This window comes from Kryptolebias marmoratus, linkage group LG21 (genome assembly GCF_001649575.2).
Source record: "Kryptolebias marmoratus isolate JLee-2015 linkage group LG21, ASM164957v2, whole genome shotgun sequence".
NCBI classification, from domain to species: domain Eukaryota; kingdom Metazoa; phylum Chordata; class Actinopteri; order Cyprinodontiformes; family Rivulidae; genus Kryptolebias; species Kryptolebias marmoratus.
This window is the reverse complement of record NC_051450.1, coordinates 14,273,234-14,293,448: the sequence shown is the minus strand read 5'-3', so window position 1 is coordinate 14,293,448 and position 20,215 is coordinate 14,273,234.

Genomic DNA, 20,215 nt, shown 5'->3' with positions numbered 1-20,215 from the left:
CACGCAAAGATATAAGTGAAAAAATGTTTTTATCACAACAAATATCTTAGATTTTTTTTGACCATTTCATCATATACGCCTGTAGCTGAACTTAAACATTAAATATCTCCTGATAAAAGAAGTTTGGATTCAATGTAAGATTAAATGTTGGCAACTACAATAATTTGGAAGTGATAGGATGATGTCTTAAATCATCAATACATGAGGAAAGTGTTGTTCTGTTAGATTTTATGAGCAAATAAAAATATTCATGTTGCATAGTTTTGTGTTTTATCTCATTTTTCTTCATGATTTTTAGTCCATGTAAAATATCTGCTTTAATGGTTTCTTCAGTGGTGGATAAATTGGATAATTACTCATTAACCTGACTGCCTTCCTGTGGAGAAGTTCCTTTCGTAGAAAGCCTAATCGTTTCATAAGCTGTGAAAATAAGACACGATTCACATTTCTCATCATTCCTTCCTCAGTTAAACAAAGTTTCTTCAATGAAGCCAGAAGATGAACAACATACTTTGTCACCAAATCCAGTTTCCTGGCTGGCTTCCCTGCAGGTTTCCTTTCAGGAACAGGTTAGCCACAAGGGCAGATTAAGCCTTCTCCCCTCCCCAATCATCCAGTAATACCAGCGGGCTGCATTGAGCCCGTGTTGGGTTTTGCCTGTTGAATGGTGGCTTATGGCAGCTAAAGACCTCTAGAGGGGGAATCCTGAGGGGATTACTCTCACGTCCTCCATTAAGTGGGAAATCAAAACAGTCTAGAGCGCCTGGGGAGGATCTCAAATATGCAGCGTTCCCTCACACACACACACACAATAACACAACTATACTCTCATTTGCCAGCATGGACAATTACACACCCTCGTGGTCACACACATGTAAACTTTAGGATATTGGAAACTCTTATTTTTTCTGACACCCAGGGTTTTTCAGACTCATGCATTCATGCACTTCTAACAAGGGCCAATTTCACTCTGAGAGGATTAGTGCAAGTCCGACTGATAAATCAGCGCTTCAGAGGATTTTTTTACACAAAAGGGGGTTGAATTGTCTTTTCTCTTGTCACGTCCTTTCTTCTCTACGCTGAGAACTTTTTAAAACAGTACGATTTCTGCAATGCACGTCACCCTGCGGCCTCCTCAGTGCGGAGAACCCCAACATTTCCAGCATCCATAAAGGAACTGCTGAGGCCGCTCTCATCAGCAGCGGAACGCATCGTCATGGCATTAATCTGCCGAGACCTACATCTTTCCCTTTTTTTTTTTCTTTCACCACAACGCTGTGATTGGGATTACACACACTGTCTGCATTCTCCTGCAAAAAATAGAACAGCGAGGTCCAAAAAAAAAAGAGGCCGTGTCATGGCGAATTTTCAGGCGTCGACACAAACTGCTTAATTATCCTCAAGATGCAATAAATCATGTCTTCGTTTTCTTCTCATTTCTACAATAAATGGTGTAATGTTTCATTCAAGACAATAAACTTGTCATTTTAAAATGCTTAACTATGAAATAAGGAATCAAAAGACCATCAAATACAAACTTTTATGTCACACAAAAACCTGAAAAAAATAAAATAAAATTTTCTAAATTATTGCATCATTTTACTCAAATATTAAATTCATGCTTTAAAATAATGACATTTTTGTTGAGTTATGGATAATTTATGATGAAAAAAATGAGTGCGGTTTATATCATGTTACATGTCATGACATGTTAGATTAGATGTAATAATATATTTTGTAGGGTTTTGCCAGTTTAACTGAAATGCAATGTTTTTTTTAATGATAAATTATGTCTTTTCATGTTACTGTTTATTACATCATTATATGTGGCATGTCATGACATAATATCAATTTTCATTAAGTCATAAAATCTAATATTGTATTTGTTCTAACATGAAATGTGATGCCACGTTATTTCATGTCATGGAAAGTGAATTTATGTCTAATCTGAGGTTTAAGAATCACAGAGATTTTCATTTTTACCTACTGCTACTAAAGGCGGGTAATAATGTCATTATAAATATCTTACAAACCTCTAGACAGATTTTAATTAAATTCATAGAAAGTAATGATTCGATGCAGGTCTACGACTGATTAACATTTGGAGGCAACCAAATTCAAGATGGCTGCCATAGCTGATTGAACTTATCAAACATGGATCTGATTCAGTCAGTTTTACAGATATTGAGCTAAAATGTGGTGTGGTAGTAGCTGAGTGTAATCCCTATCAGATAATCTGAGAACTAACAGATTGCATGAGATCTTCGCTTCAAACTTTGCCGCACATGACTGTAGGTGATATAACTTCCTTCAAATAATGGTAGTTTTTATTTTAAATGCAATTTTTCTTCATTTCAATCATATTATTTCATGACATAAGAGTTCATGTTTTATGACATCATATAATGTCATCAAATTACCCCATGTCATACATTTATTTTAAATGTTATGCCATAAAATGTAGCTTGTCAGTGAATGTTGTTGTTATGTCATGTTCAGTCATAGATAGTCATTTTATGACACAGGAAGTCACAATGCCATGTTGTGGGTTGTTGATATGAGCCACTTTTTTTGTTTTAAGAGACGTTTTAAAGTAGGGAGCAATCCAACATAGCTGCGCTGTGTCATGTTGTCTTTGTCTCGTCATGGACTGTTTCACTCTCGTTTCATGTAATGTCAAAATATTATGTCAAGGAGCAGTTTGACACGTTTTAGGATATCGTTGCTATATTATGCCATAGAATGTTACATTTTATTATGTTTCACTTATAAAGCCATACTGCATTAGTTTCATTTTGTGGAGTTGAATCATAATAAATTCTTTTATTCTTTTATTTATTAGAGTTTTATTCCAAAAAAAAATAAATAAAAATGTAGTTTTCTGAAGACAGCATTTTGTTATAATTAGTAAACAAGAGACCGATTTCTCTGGATAACGATATAAAAATAGTTTGATTATCTCAAGATAAGAGGAATAATCATAACTGCAGGAAACTACAGCCTCTGTAGTTTTATAAAACTGTATTTTAACATCCTCTGCAATGCCATCATTGTATCTTAGGGCATATCACATCAAAGCCATCTTAATGAAATGTTATGTTATATCATGAGTGATTTTGGTCCACTTTAATTTTAGGATTTCACATGGAACACATTAAGACAGATCCTTCAGTAGAAGCTAAACTAAATTCAGAAAAACGTCATTCAAGGACTTGTCCACCCACATCATCACATCATCAAAGGAGGATTTTCAGTCTTAGGAAGTTATCTTTCAGCGTTTACAGTAGAGTGAGTCACACACAAACACCCTTTTAGCGGGCTTTGAAGTAATAAAGCCAGAAACAGCTGTTAATTGTAAAATGACGGTTACTTCTTTTGTTCAGCGAACACCAAATAAATGGCCCATTTCAATGCTGGTCAGACAGTAAAGATTTTACTGAGGTGCTAAGTCCCAATTCCTCTAAAACTGACCTTTAACTTCTGCTCACAATAACGTGGGGAGAAATGTAGGTCAAAAGCTAATTATGTGGTCTAGCAAGTGAGGCTTATATGGAGAATTTTCTGAAGGACTACCACCACAAATCTGCCTGCACACGCTTGCTGAAAACATGTACCATGTGATGCATTAGGCCGTTATTAGTTTGAGCATGCGATACAGTCACACCTTCACGTCATGAACTTAATGGTCTTCCAAAGTCCAAATGTCAGTGCAAGCTGTCACGACGCTTTTGTTGACTTAAACCAAAGGGAGAATCCAACCCAGGGCAATCATATTTGTCAAACCCATCCCTCGTGGAGGGTCTCATAAAAGAGCAGTAATTTAGGGATCAGGACGGTAGAGCCACCTGTTGAGAGACGGACGGTAAAAAAAGAATCTGCGGGTCTTTCCAGCACGCCTCTGTTCGTAGCCAGGAAGTGTAGGTTCGGGGCTTAATGTTGCATTCCACGAGCCGCCTCGACTGTGATCTCACAGGAATGCTGCTCCCAAAGTGCGTGAGATTAATATTTAACACAACATTGGCTGAAAAGGCTGCTCGGAGTCTGTGGTTTAAATGGCTGTGGTTTCATAAGAGCTCACCTGTCACTGCTATCAGGTCCTGCTTCATAACAAAGTCTCAGGTGACTTCTCCGCAGATGGGTGTCGGGTTTAAAGGGGAAATCATGACCACATTGCTCTGTGGTCTTCACCTTCCTATGTAAAATGCAGACTGAATTGTATTAAAGCGAAATTTCAAACTCAATAATATGGAGTTCTGAGGAAAAGCTTATAAACAATTAATATCTTACCTGTTGCAGATAGCTCTTTGAAGGACCTCAGCTAGAAGAATCTGTTTAATTCTGACCAGACTGTTGAGCTAACGGCTAGTTAATATAATGGATCAACTCCCATTTTTAAAAAATCACAGCTTTTTATGCAGTTGCTATATTATAACCTTATATTTTTACTTTATTTATACATTTTTCTTTGAAGAATGACCGTACTGAAGCTCAATAAGTCAGACTTTATAAAACTAATTATCACAATATGAGCTATAAACATAAATAATCAAATCTGTAAAATAAATAAATAAGAATTCCCATCCATAGGCCCAGACAAACAAAACAAAACAAAACTGTCCAAATAAATACATAATTAAATAAAAAGAGAAAAAAAAACCCAACAACATCCGAAGTAGCCCATGTTCTTAAAAAGAAAAACAATTAATGTGACAGCAAATTTCAGGGAATTAAAAAAGACTTTCTTTTTAAGTCTAAACTTAGTTGGCAGCTGGGGAGATTTCCATGAGAACAATAATCTGTGCTGAACCAAAACTTGAGGTATAAGTGATCACATTTTTATGTTTACAACTAAGAAATGCATTTGGATCCATAGAAATGCCAATAAATGGCAAAAGGGTTTCAAGGGTTTAATATAACTCCAAAAACATGAGAAATAAACCAAAACTAAGAGATCTTCTTTGGCTGAATTTTGAGGCAGGTGAAAAACATGTGACTTAAATCACATGGTATTATATCGGTCACAGATCAGAAATGCTGGGATACATTTTAGATAATCCTCATTTTGATATATGTACTTTGAATAAAAAAGACTCTTGAACTTGGTGACAAAATTCTGTCAATTTCTTTTTCCTGCTATTTTATAACCTTTTTTAGAACCACTGTCAGTGTTGCATCTCATGGTTATTTACGCTGAATTTTGTGGTTTTTCATAGGCAGAAATAGCAGCAGCAGCTAGTTGTAACACTTCTGGTGCAGCTTGGGGCTTTTCTGACAAGAATATTATCACATTTCTGCCAGAGTAACTATGTAATGCATACATAACAGTGGAGTAAATGTTTCTAAAGCAGCGTTTATTCTGTATGACTTGTTTTGTAGTTGTTTTGAGACAAGCTTTGTCTTGGCCTCGCTCAGATTAGCCTTTAACTCATCAATCCAGTCAAATTGAAACTCTATTTCTCCAAACTTGAGGAGCTGAGATCGTTTAAAGAGCTATGATCAACAACAAAGATAATAATTGTTCAAACCCTTTCCACACAACCACTCTTAAAAAGATCAGAGCTATCACTTTTACTTTTCTCAATAAAATGACCAAAAACACAATCTAACAATCAAAGGAAAACATATTTAAAGGATCTCCTACTATTTATTTTAGATTCTTTATTCAATTTTTAACCTCTGAGTAGTTTCTACCTTGCTACACAAAGATAGTATTCAATCTTTCCTCTGTTCTCTAACGTAACTTGCTGCTGGCGCTGTGTAAAACATCAGCCTACAAAGTAACCTGGACTCTTGTCAAATGCACAGATCGCTATAGCAACAACAGCCACAGCGATATGAAGAGTGAGGCGGGTCGAACGCAGGAACTATTAAAGAGGACACAACAGAAAATGGAGATCTTAAGGGTCGATGAAGATGTAGTGGATGATTCTCTACTGCAGATCCTTCAAACCACAGTTCTGTTTGCTTTGAAAATGCTTCTAACCTATAGATGGTCATACAAATTCGTTGATTGATGTATTGGTAAATATTTTCACAGAATTTGGAGTTGTGCTGTTTCGTCATTTTGCATTCTCTACTTGCATCTTGTGCAATATTTCTGAGTGAACCAGCACGCTTAAATCAGACTGTAAGCTTCATGCGTTTGGATTATTTCAGTTCTAGATGTAAAACTGTGAACTTTGATCAGATCTCTTAAAACAGATATATTCCATTTAAATTTATCTATGAGGGAGTAGTCGAAAAAAAAAAAAGCACTACGAAATAGAAGAAAAAAAAACCTGTTCGTCAAACCAAGCTCTCTCAGAGCAATCATTCCACTGATTGGGTGACAAAGATGAAAAGGCCTTTCAATAACTCGGACTAATGTTGTGCCTTTGCTCAGACCGGCTGTTGCCCCGGGTGCGTGTGAAATGCTTGCCGTGGACAAAGTAAACCAGCGCCGGTGCCCATGCTCCATTGTCCCCAAAGCCTCCTAAAGAGGTCTCTTCACAGGTCCAGCAAACACACTCTCCAGACTCTTGGCATATCTCTGAAGATCCTCCTTTTGTGCGAGGAAACACATTACTCTCTCAAGGAGAGGAACAGGGGAAACAAGGCAGCGCTGGTGAAAAGGCTTAAGTATCTCATCCCCCCCGCCCAGCCCTGTCAGACCTACCTCTCTTCCTTACCAGATGATAATTGGGACTGAAACACTTTCTCTGGCCGAAGCCTAATTCAGTGAGTAAATTGCAACATGGGAAAAACGTGAATGGGGCCCAAGCTGTGTGGTGACTCAGCCACAGAGACGCTGAGAGTTGCTCTTTGTGGTCGTGCACAAAAGGGAAATGTTCTGTTAATCAGCATTGTTAAAGAAGTAAGTGCGCCTCCCTTCATAACTAGGTGATTGAATGCTCACCCCGAGGTTCTGAAGGAAAATTATTAATGGCAATATGAACGCAGAGCCGTGGATGCAAGAACATCTGATTGTCTTGCAAACAATAGGACCTCATATGTGAGGCACAGCTAGATTAATTGCTTAATTCTGGGAGCGGTTAAGGTTCTTGCAGTTGTCACGGAAAACAAGCCACAATGCTGACCTGACCAGCTAATGCCCAACTGTTCTAGCTTGGCTTGCGTGAAATAATAAGAAAAATGCAAAGAAGATTAAAGCCCGTCGAGGAATGCAAAAAATGCCCCTCTGCTTGGATCAGCGGCAGTTTAAACTGCGCCGCAGTGTTTACTTCATACGCAGGTCGACTGAGAGACGCGCTCTGCATCTGTTGCGCCTTCAAATACAAACTAATAATTTAAAAGCCACATGAGTCGGATGGAATTCCCAAAGGTTAATTTTTCTCTTGTTTTTCATTCAAACAGCACCGTTAATGCTGCAAATTTCCACAAGGCCTAAGCCGACACAGATAAGACCGCTCATTTTGACTTTCTTTAGGTAAATCAGGTTTGGATGCAGAATAATTCGTTTCTGAGTTTTGCCGTATTGTCAGACTCTTCTGTTTCTTTTAAGGTTTGTGTCTCGGTCGGCTTTAGGCCATAAAACATATTGACAGGATAAGATTATGGTTTGAGTCAAACATTTGCAACAAAACTGCCTTACTCGAGCACCTTTAGTTAAACGAAAACCACGTTTTTTAAAAATTATTTGTTGACATTCACCTTTTCTTTATAAATGCAGATGTAGAAGATGTTTGGCCTTTTATGAAGAAAGGGTTTTGAGAAAACAATTCTGCAAAGTTTAGAAAATCGATTTTTTTGTTTAATGTTGTTGTTTCACAGCAACAACCTTTCAGTCTAAGTTTACTTTAGGAGTCTTCCAGATATATTGATAATCTAAAATGCAGGTATGCACCCAACGTAAACAAAGCACTTTTATTTCCATAATTTACTGAACAAATCTGAGTGTAAATATGCACCAATACATCAAAATCAACAGACTTCTCCATCCGAGACTTTAGTTCACCTGTTTTCAGTCACTTTGGCTGTTTCTGTAGGTAAACAAATGCAGCTGTTCACAAACTTTGCTTACAAATTTTTAATTTAATGACACATTAACCGCCAATATAAGGAAAAAAATTGTGCAAATATTGTTTCTTACTCTATGATGATCCATGTAATGAGTACCTTTAATTTGCCTAAAAAAGGTGTTAGCAAAAAAAGTTATATTAAAAACAAGATTTTTTTTTTTTGGTGTAAAATAAAACAAGAATACAACTGTACATGAAACTCTCTTGTTAGATGCACAGCTACCACTTCTCTAAAACAAGAGCAAGTTTAATTTAGTCTTAGAAATAAGTGGAAAATAGGGACAAGAAAAGTAAAGAAAAAAAAGAAAAAAAAAAGAAAGGGATGCCTCGGGCAATCAGAAGAGCTCATTTTCAAAATTGCAAGTGTCTTCTTTTCTGTCTCACCGTGGAAGCTCAGACAGGCAACTCTCTCATTACCATCTTCTCCAAGCACCTGATGTGAGCAGGTAAACAGCAGTTGGACGGAGGAGAGCTGAATTTGCATCCAAACGAAGCCTTAACGTGTCACAGTTTAACAAAAGCAGCTGATTTGCAGTTTCACACTTTCTTCGGGCACAGTTTGTTGTAAGATATGGGAAACGGCTTAAAGCAAAAATGTACTTTTTTGCATTTGAGTCACGCAAAAGCCAAAAAGTAGTTATGCGTAATGAGGAGTTTATGTTTGTTCCTTTTATTTAATGGAATTACATTTGCAGAACACAGACCTTGTTGGCTCTTCGGGATCCTGGGAATGTGCTTTGTGTTTGCTGATGTATTCTGTATATCCACCACCTGCAGTGGATAGCAAACCAAGGAACTTAAAGGATGATAATCTCTTTGGAATGCCTCCCCATTTTCTTATACAGATGAGAGGAGGGCTGGACAGTGGGGTTGAAAGGTCAACGGGACGAGTTTGCTGAGACCCATCTGTTGGCCCCTGCTCTGTTTACGCACCATCTCAGGAGTGAAAGGCAAGCGTCTCGAGAGCTATCCGGTTCTCATAACACCGCGGCGCTTCTGGTCGTTGTGGTCGGCGCTCAACGACCAGCAGCATTCCTCTTGCCATTCATTATTTGCTCGTCGAACACAAAAGAGTTTTGAATTGAGCTTCAAGTGTGACGCGGCAGTTTAATACTTTCCAACAAACAAAGGCTTGAAATTCACCAAAACGTAAAATTTCATTTAAGGCTATTCTGAGAGCTTACAACAGATCCTGCCAAGACCTAATTAACTCCAAGTATATTTCCCAAATTCTAATCAGTTTGTTTCTTAGCATTTGTCTATTTTTCTTTTTTTTCCCTTTTTTGTTGCTTCAGATCAAAGCGCATCTATGTTCCTATTCAGTCGTGCTTTCATTCTTTCAAAATGACACACTTCCAATTGGAGGGCTGCCAGCTGCAAAATACTCCTAACTAAAAGTTTCATACCTGCCATTTCACGGAGTCGTTTCATTTACAAAATCTATGATTATGTGTTTTAATAACACCGTGCTGCTCGATGAGAGAAAGGATAGCTGACTGGATGTCAAATGTTGACGTAGACAAAATTAGATGGTTTTCCCACTCACCTGAAACCGTGATACTGTATTTAGAGCGCATTTTGCCTTAACTTGTAAAAAAATTACAGCCCTGGCTATGTGTTTAAGAAGAGCTGACTACAGTTGGAAGGCAATATATGAAGCCCGCGACCACATTAAACACTACTTTAATATTCAACTTCAAAGTGGCAGCGTAAAAGCACCAGGAGCCAAAAACAATAATTTCACACATCATTATAAATATTAGTTACCATTTAAATGCATTTTAGGTTGACATTTGCATGTTTACCCTGTGCGGTGATCAGGGCAGCAGCAGGTTGGTGGTCAGCGCCGCCGTCTCATAGTCCTGAGGATTCAGGCTCGAGCCCAGGTCGCATCAGGAAGGACATCGGGCGCGAAGCGGTGCCAAAACTTTCACCCGAGTTCGCTCGCTGTGGTGATCCCTGCAGAAGAGAGCAGCCGGAAGAACAATAACAACCGTGTGTGGTGATGAATTTGATTGGTCAGTATCTCACCTGTAGATAAAATTAATGAATACAGACCAAGTCTCTTATCAAATATGTTATTATTGACTTGCCTTAAAGATTTCTGATAAGCGTCCAGTCATTTTACTCAGTGTTACTTCATCCTTTTTTGACTGCCTTTATGCCCCTCTGGTCACAGTAACAACATTTTTTATGTTTTACAGCATAATTGCTTAATAAACAAAAAACCTGTCACTCTTATCTGCACCACAATTTGACCATTTAATTGATTACGCAAACCATTTAGCTTAGCTTCGTTTAGCTTAGCTTCATTTAGCTTAGCTTAGCATAGCATAGCTTAGCTTAGGTCAGGTCAGCAGCTGGTTTACGTTAATGCAGATATAATGTTAACGTTTTTGCCCACTGGTAGAAAGCAAAGCTGTTTTTATTATAATTCTATTTGTTTTGTTGTGGTTTTTGTTTTTTGCTATTTTTATTCAACGTAGCGAAGTGGCTTTATGTTCACCATACAGTTAGCCTAGCTGACTCTTAACAGGAAAAGAAATGTGCATGATAATTCTCAAAATATTTATTCATTTATTTATTTTCCTGTTTTACTTAATCATGTCTGTTTTGTTTTCTGCTACTAATGTTTTTCAGCTGAGGTTATGCGTGTTATTCTTGGATGTAACAACAACATTGTTCAGGACAATTTTTTGTTCAGCGTTCCAAAAGGTTTACATGAACCGTACCACAAGATTACTTTTTAATTTGAAAAGTGGAGTAATTACAACTCAGCCCTCAAAGCAACATTAATTACATTATTTGACAAAGATGAAGTCGGCTTAGTTGAAAGATTTTCAGGTAATTATTCAGTTCAGTGGTGTGAACCTTCCAAAAAAAAAAGTACAGTGAGACTAAATCTTTGGAGAAGATTCCTGTCTGAGTTGGAGTTGTGTAAACTGGGGAAATTCCTATTGTTGGCAGATGTACCATCAGGCACTAAAGTCCTTTAGGCATCAATTCTACAAGTCCTGGCTTCATAAGACGCAGCCTGAGGAGCTCATTCAAAAAAAAGGTGAAATTTAAGGTGCAAAATAAGTCATCACAGAATCCGAATGAGAAAACAACCGTGAATTATCTCCTAAGGTCGATCTGTGGAAAAGCACAATTATGTCACCTTAATTTTATGCCATTTAGCAGCATTAAATAATAATGGAGATTGTGACAAATGGGAACATCAAAGTTCTTGTGAAACATTTAGCTTCACTTTGTGTCGGCAGGTCCGAACAAGCCTCAGTGCACCTTTAATAAATCTTACATTGAAGGAGGAAAACCCTTTTGCAGATTGATTTACTGCTGACAGCTTTATGACAAAATTACTATTGTTGCACTCAGAGCACTCATCATTAGTTAAATCAATGGTAAGGCATGATCATTTATAGTACGCCGCACTTCTACAGACTCTGTCAGTCCTTTCATTTGGTCCAAGTCTATCAGCAGTCACCTGCATGACTACACACAGGTTCTCCTAATAGGCGGGCGTTATGACCTGAGCATATGTAATGTGATATCTTGGAGCATCCAGGGTACATCTGAAGATCTGCAAATTGTTTACTATAGATGGATCAATTATTATTTGTATTTATTGTGTTGCCTGAAAAAATCAGGGTATTTTCTCTGATATGAATGAAATATACTGTATATCAGATGTCCACAATGTGGATTATCGCACGATAATTCTTCAGGTTGTGTTTAGGTTGCTATAAAATAATAATACAGAAAAAAAAAACGCACAGAGAAATGGTTCCACATGTTATTTTTGGAGGTTTTGTTTACATTTAGTGAGGCCGATACCTTCTGCTTCGTTTTATTTATTTTTTTCAACCATGTCCGATGATTCTTCATTGCCCAGAATTAGTTCAAAATTAGATATCAGAAGTGTTAAAAGTTTCTGTTGTTTTCGGTTTATTTTCATTCAAATATGACACAACAATGGTGTTTTTACTAGGACCAAAGAAGGTGCTTCAAAAGTATGAAACTTCTCTCTGAAAAAGAGAGTTAAGAGTTAAGAAAAACTATATAATTTAACATTAACTTAACTCAAAGAACAGAACAATAAAAGATATTCCTTTAAAATCTTTCTAAAGCTCTTTTTTTGGACATAGTGTATTAGTTGTGTGCTTACCTGAAATTACGACATTTTGACCTTGTTAGCCAAGCTGCTTCATTTTACTGTTTACAGAACAATGTGTTGACTCCAAAGGTACAGCGAATACTTTATTCCCCGATATATGGAAGATAAAAATGAATACATATAAACAACAACCTACGCAACACACATCAGTGCCTCACATTGGAAAGATGTGTCCTAGTTTGGCTGTTTAGTTGAGTTTTGTTCTCACAATAATGTCTGTAAATGTCCCCTACATTTGTGGTTTCCAGTTTCTCTCATACCACCTGTTTTCATTAGTAATCAGCACACCTAATGTTACTTTGTAGTCCCTCTTCCCTAAATATAAACCCCCTGGTTTTCCTTAGGTCTTTGTGAGATGCATTTAAATCCTGTTTTGTGATGCGATGAGAACGAACGTCTGTTTCAAACCCATTAAATAAAGCATTTCCTCAGCCTGAAATGAAAGAAAACAGATTAGTTTCACTTTCAGTTTTGGCCCTGTCATGTCATGGTGACGTCCTGCTGCTTCGGTGCTGAGCTCTTACAGTAAAACCTTTTAAAATTAATGTATCAATTGCTTTTATTATGTTACTACTATTTTTTATAAGAAACATAGTTTTCTGCTGTGGTTATAAATGGAATCCCGGAAAGCTTTGTCACGAAAATAAGCATATTTTTTTGACTGAGGTTGTCATAGCCCAATCCTTGCCTCCTATTACAAAAGTAATTTAATGCTTTGTTTTCATACAAATATTGATGCAGCTCCTGCACTTCCCATAAAATTGTCCAAAACCCCACTCCTCATGCTGATTGTTTCTGTGTTGATTAGTACCAAACGTTGGTGTTCGGCAGCTGAAATTTACTAAAAGCATAATGACCAGTACAAAAAGAAAAAAAAGAAAAAGTAGAATCGCCACAAACAATACCGGCTTGTTCAAGAGGAACAGGCTTAATCTTATTTGTTCGATTAAAGCAGCTTAAAGCAAGAAGCATGCATTGCGTCATAAAACGGAGAGCAGAACGAAGCTTTAGAAATGCCAAAAAGTCTTATAAAATAACAAAGCGTTGGCTTTAATGCTCACATTGGCTCTTTGTTCAGGTTGTGTTCATTATTATCAAGAAGCAATCATTGTAATCCACCTACTGCCTCCATCTAATTGCTGTTTTCAGGCCAAATGTGTACACCTTTGTAGTGGAGCAGATATTTCTGCTGATGACAGTTTCTGTACTGTAGCTGGGTAGAAATACCCTACATGCCCCTCTGTTTGGGAGGTAAACCCACGCCACATTATTTTTGAACAACACTGCGACTTTGAATCTCACTCAACGCGTTTTGCCCCTTTCAGTAAGAGGCCATCCAATGTGCGCTCCCTCCACCCTTCCTTCCCTTTCCCCCACAGCGGCAGCCACAGGGCTGCGGCGCTCTGTAACTTCAGCTCCGTTCCCGTCATCCTCCACAAAAGGCGCGTGCTTGTTTACAAAACCCCGGCAAAGGTGACACTTCCCGCGTCGGCGCGTACAAAGCCCCAGCCGAGTGATCTGGACCCGGCAATGAAAGATGAAAGCTCGGGCTGAGATGGAGACACGCCTGTGGGATGCTCTCACCGGCCCTCAGACAGACAGACAGGTGGAAAGCAGAACAGGGGTGGGGTGGGGTGTGTGGGGGGAAACGAGAGTTAAGTCCCTGCCAAGGCCAGGTTAATTTCTTTCCTGTTTGATACACTTTGATATGAGCACTTCAGACTGTGAGGTTAAGGGGGCGATGAGCAGGGACTTGTCAGACTCTTTATGGGATGCACCGTTTGTTTATTAATCACTAGGTTCTGTGATGTGTCTCTCATCACCCCAACAGGTATAATTAAGCTTTAAAGGGCACGGGGAGACTTGATGTGTCTGCAATTCATTTTATCTCCTCGCTCCTTTTGAAGTCACTGCAGCGTGCGTTAAGATGTGAGCGTACAATGGAGGGCGTGTGTACCGTAGGTGAGCAAATCCGTGTACGGCCAGAGAGCTGCTCGGTGAAGAATTCGTCTGTGGTTTTTCCCTGTGTTGCTCGGCCCAAAATGTCTGCTGACACGCCAGCTCATTTAACCTGACACGTTTTGTTTAGCCTCGGTGGATGCTGTCATTCGGAGTCCTGACAGTTCAAAGGTTGTCAGTTTTTGACGGCCGGGTATTGTGCTGCTTGTAGGACATCTTGGGTTCCAAGGCAGGCAGCTGCGGCGGCCTCCTTCTTTTTTTTTCTTCTTCTTCTTCTTTTTCTGCGCGTGACAGTCGTGGAAACTGGACGAAAAGACGTTACAGATCGTAGCGAAAGGTTACACGAATCGGAATAGGCAGCGGAGTGATGTTTGGATTCTGGGAGCTCTTTCCCACTTCATGTGTCCAGAAATTGATTTGTGGTGTCAAATGAGATATTTTGAGTGGGACATCATGTAGGAATGTAAACAAGTCAGCACTGCGCCTGAGAAGCCTTGATCTTCTGGCTGTCTTTCAGCAAAATATATTCTTACTTTTTTTTTTCCTCTTACTCCAACACTGTCTACTGTGGCTTTTTCTCTTACATTTAAAAGGCAAAACACATAACTAAAATAGCCACTCTGAGGCGACGCAGGCTATCAAAACACCTTTGCTAGCTCGCAGGCAGGCCAAACCATTGTCCGCGGTGTGTCATGTGCTCCGTCTTGACTCCGTTCAATGCAAGTCTCTGTCAGGAGGAGGCAGAGGTGCGAAAAGATGAGAAGTTCTCCTGTTTACCTTGGCAGGAAGGCCTGAGCAGCCAAAAAGCCAGTAGCTCGTCACTTTTCTGACTGAATCCTCCTGTTTTGTCCCCTCGTGTGTGAGGAAAAACAGCGCAGAAGAGTAGGGAATGTTAAAGTCAGACTTCGGATCGCCATGGAAATCCTGATCGTCAGCTGATATGGCTTCAGGTTATCAATGCTGACGCATCTTCCGATTGGTGCCGTCGAAGCACAGAGCTATAAATAACTACCCGCCAGATTATTAGAGGACTGCACTTGATCAGGCAAGATAATGGAAACATAAACAGCTGTACCACGAGAAACATGCAAATAATGTGCTCCTAGCTTTCATCACCCGCTGAAATGAACAAGAAGCCAAGATGCCTCTCTTGTCTGGCAGGATCTCAGCGTGTTTTCAGCGTTGTGACTGATACAGTAGTAAAGGATTTGCTTGCAGAGTGGTAAAGCAACATGTTTCAGACTGCAGAGACTTGACGTTTTGTCAATGATTGGCTATGCTTTTAACAATCCGATTGCCTGGTGTTGTTTTACTGGAGCTAATGAAAGTTAAATATTAAATACTGTCTTGGGAACAAGACACGACCTCTAATAAAATACTTGTTATGTTGTGTGTTTGGTTGTTTCCTTTCGTTGTGGCTGCCCGCATGCGCAAAAGAAAGGATTTAACATAAAAAAAATGTGTAATGGCTTTCAACAGTCAAGGCTCAAAGAGGTAAAACTATCTTATATTATTCGATTATATTAGTTTTTTCCACTTTTAATTTTCAGTCTAGCAAAGAACAATAATAATAATCACCTGCATTTAAATAAATGTCACTTTTGTGAAACAAACATACACAATTCTGTGAATCCAAACTGAAAGCAAAAGAATAAATAAATACATAAAACAATTTAGGTAAATGCAAAGAAAAACAGTCAAATGATAAAAGTGAGCTCTGAAATAAAGTTTACAATACGATACAATGTATGATATGATACAATATATGAAAAAAGGAATTATTTAAATTTATTTCACATAAATATGAACATAAAAGCAAGTAGAAACCTTTGATTTTTACAGACTTCAACATTCCTATATTTCCTTTACATGAGCTTTAAACCTCCTCAGCAGTCACAGACCTAATGTAATCATCTCACCATCAGCTGTTTTCCTGTATTTTTATTTTTTATATACTTGGTTTGTCCAGAATAAGTACTTCTGCATGTGTTATTCATGTGTAAACTTATTCATCATTCATGACTTTTGTTTTTTGTACATTTTAGACTTTTCAAAATATTTAACATTACCATTCTGCTATTATTAGCTTTTAGCTAGTCTCTTGATACTTTTAGCTAGCCCTTTGTTACTTTAACTTAAAGCTACTTTTAGCATTTAGCTAAAAGTTTGCTGCTTTTAGTTAGCATTTTGCTACTTTTAGCTTTTAGCTAGTCTTTTTGCTACATTTATCCTTTAGCTTTTCTTTCCTTGTTTTCTGGAGTCCCCCTCTGACCCAGCCCAGCGCAGTGATATAAAATCATTCCCACTGGATCATTTCTATCAGGCCTAATATAGCTTCCTCCACCCACCATGTTTCGGCTCCTCTTTCGGCTCATCCATTCATGGTGGTGCATGTGGAGTAGGGGGGAGGAGACAGTGGAGTCCTGTGCAGATGGGGAAAGTCCCCAGTCGTGTGGTAAATCTAGGGAGAGGTTGTGATATTTACTGTTATTGCCCAAAGAACTTGGCATTTATGAGACTCACCACAAACACATTCCCCACAGCACAAACTTCAGACTCTGCACCAGCTCCGTCAGATGAAATAGCTGCTGCAGGTGATTTATGGTGGAGTTTGGAAGAAAGTCTCCTGCAGCCCCGCTTGTTCCGTTCAGGTGCTCCTTCAGGAAAGAAAATGAAATAAGCTAATTATGTTTGCAGTTGCTTTACCTTGAGTACGTTGATGAATGGGTTTCAAGTTTTTCACAGCTGTGAACTCTCGTGAACGCTGCTCTGTGTTTCCGCTTCATGGACGACACACGTTCTTGCGTTGATGTCATTGTCAAAAAGCATTAATGGACCTGGATATTACATCAGCCCGTTGCCAGGTTTTCTATCAAAAGCCCATTTTCTTTCAGAAATCCTGACATGTACGGTACCTTTAACACTCCACAAAGGTCAATTGATTGCCCTCGGTGCTTAAAGGGTGTGATTTGACTCGATTGTGTGCGCATTGTATGCAATCAGCATGGAGCCCAAACGTAAGGACAAAGGGGAATGCACAGAAGTTGCCATGCCTCTCACGCACAACGGGGGTGATTGGATTTTCACTGCCTTCACAGGGCACAATTTATGGCCATTATGGTGGTCTATTTCCAGCTATAGTGATGGATTCTGCTCAATTATTGTCCATTATGGAGAAAGATGGCCGCACAGCCATGCCAGAAATGACTGATTCCAGCAGCAGCACATTACAGTGAAATCGTCCCTGGATGTTGAGCTAAGCCAAAAGGGATGTAAAATGAAATTCAGTTGTTTTGGGTTTTTTTTTACCGTTTGTAATAAGTTAAATTGTAGCTAGGGTTATGACTCTCACAGCACAATTAATTTTGTTTGTGAGCATGCATGTTTGTTTCACTATAAAACAGGGGCAAAGATTGTTGTTTTTTTTTCTTCTAGTTGCTAACTCATCTGTTTGGCTGCAACCCCAGCCAAACAAATGAGTCTTCCATTTTAATACGTACATAGAACCACATATTTGTTTTCAGGAATACTTTAATGCAATACTGATACAGCATATAAATGACAAACATGCATAAGGAGCTGTTTGATTTTCATTCACTTCTAGGATAAAGTCTTCAATGCTCTAAATGTCCAGTCTCGGTTGACGGCAGCGTTTAAGTGAAGGCTGTAAGCATTATGCAAGAAGTACAGCAGAGGTGGTTCATGATAAGGCTTAAAAATATCTAACCCAATGTCACTCACAGCTCGTTATTGTCACCGGCTCAGGAAGATGTGGTGCATTAAGAACACATAAGGGTAATTTTTTGAAAGGTATGGACTCCAAAATGCATTTATCTTGCATTATCCTGCATTTATAGACGAGATGGAGATGAAGAGCTAAAAAGGCTGAACGTATGGCTAAAACCATAGGCAGTAGTTCTTCAAATTCTGTTGTTTTTGTGAAATTTAGAATAAATAACTGTTTAATATAATAATATCATGCATTTAAATCTCATAATGGTGTTTATTCTTAAATAAAACGGACAGTTCCTTAATGAGTTTGCTAGATAAAAGCTTAATGAAATTACCTAGCAGCTGTTAGCCGAAAAGGACTATAGTTTGATAGATCTGCTAATTCAACATCTTCCAAGTTATAAATTGACATCTCGCCATCAAGCTTCCTGCACGCAGGTTGGAACCACACAGAGCTCAGTCTATATTGCTTTTCTTTGATTTTGATCAACTGTATTTATGGTCAAATAATAAAGAGGAACCGGGAAACAGGAAGTGCATCCGATTATTCCGGGCACCGGGGCACTGCAGTGGCTGTCATCCTGCCAGAGCTCAGGCTGGCAGTCAGCACAAACTGCAGGTAATTGAGCAGACGGTTGAACAGGGGGGCCTCAATGGGCCTCTGAATGCCACCAGCAGACATTAATCAAAATCTTCGATCAATAACTTCTCAAGTGCTAATAAGCACTGGCACATCTAGTGATATGTGAGCCCCTTTATCATTTCAACTACCTGGAGATTTATGGGAAATCCATTGTTAGGTCCAAGGTATGAGGTAATGTAGCACTTAGTAAATGAAGTAAAACCAAAAGCCTGGGGTGATTTGTATTTCATTTACAAAGGACTTGTCTAATCATTAGGAGCTCCATCTCTCTGAAAAGCAAGCAAACGGCTGTAATGATAGCTGTGTTCTTTTATAGCTTACTTACTCAGCAATGACGCAGGACATGACAGCAAATGGTAAAGTCTCGCTGTCCTCCACTCCTAACGGGTGGGCTCCCAGATGGCCATGGGGGACTCCTATGCACCACGGAGGGGGGGGATTAAAGTCATGTTAGGAAAGCATTATGGGTCAAGTCATAAAATAATTTGATTTCTGTTCCTCTCCACTGTCTTCTGTCAAAATGATTGGTCTCCTGGTCATCTCACTAGCTGACCTAATTGTTAATTAACCATTATGGGCTGCCCTTTCTCGTCTATGTCTCACAGCAATCATTTATTTGACAACAACCACAGTGTGTGGTTGTGAACACAAACCAGTTTTGTGATTATGAACTGACTTGGTATTGTGAAAAGGTGGTTTTCTCACATATATTGGTGCCTATTTGTTAATAAGCATCTATATGGGGGCTGAAAATGAGTCACAATGACTGAACACTAACAGGCCGTCCTTATAACATGTTCTTAGTTCAAGTTTGCCGAGTAATTCTTTGCATAACTTTTTTTTTTTAAAGTTCTTTGGTCAACTCATTGTCTCCTTGCACTTTAAGGGTAGCTAGTTGTCTTTCTCAAAATACCTCAGACGAGGTGAAGAGGTCCAGGTGGAAGAAAGTCAAATAAAAAGCTCTTTAAAATGGCATTCATAAAGCAAAAAAACAGTTTTCCCGCTTAAAATAAAAGTGCACACTAAAATCCACAATGATGACAGTTGGAAGAATGCAAGCTTTATGGGGGGGACTTGAACCCCATCTTCGCTGAATCTTTTAAGCGTGATTATTTACCTAAAACAACAAAACCGAAGCCTTGGGTCTGGACGACAGGCCTTTGATTGAGGTCCGAGCTTGAATTCTTAACTAATAAATTGTTCCTTTCTTTTGTCCGGGGCATTAACGGCAGTGGTCTACGTTTTTCTAGCCCTAATCTCAAGAATGTGGCAGCCTCTTGAGAAGCTCAGGGGTTTCCTTTTCTCCCAGAGCCGGGTCTTCGCCTTGTTTTCTTAGAGGACTCGCCGGATTGACAGGCCTCGCCGTTAGCCCTCTCCTCGGCCATTTGTTTGTCGCTGATTCTGACCGACCACATCAAAGCCAACCGAGGAGTTTTCAAAAGTCGCACACGCCCTTTCCTTGATTGTGAGAAATAAAGCAAACTTATCATCAAGCATCTCCCCAAACGTAGACAGTTTGTACTGTGTGCCTGTGTGTATGGTTTTCCATGTGAGGGCGACCTGGGAGGGATCCCTGAGCTCACCGCGCAGGTATGAGCAGCTTAGCTTTGTTCAGCGCCTACTCTGACGACAGCTCGGTGAGTCACCCAGGCGCTCAGACTAACCCCCACCCCCCCACCCCCACCC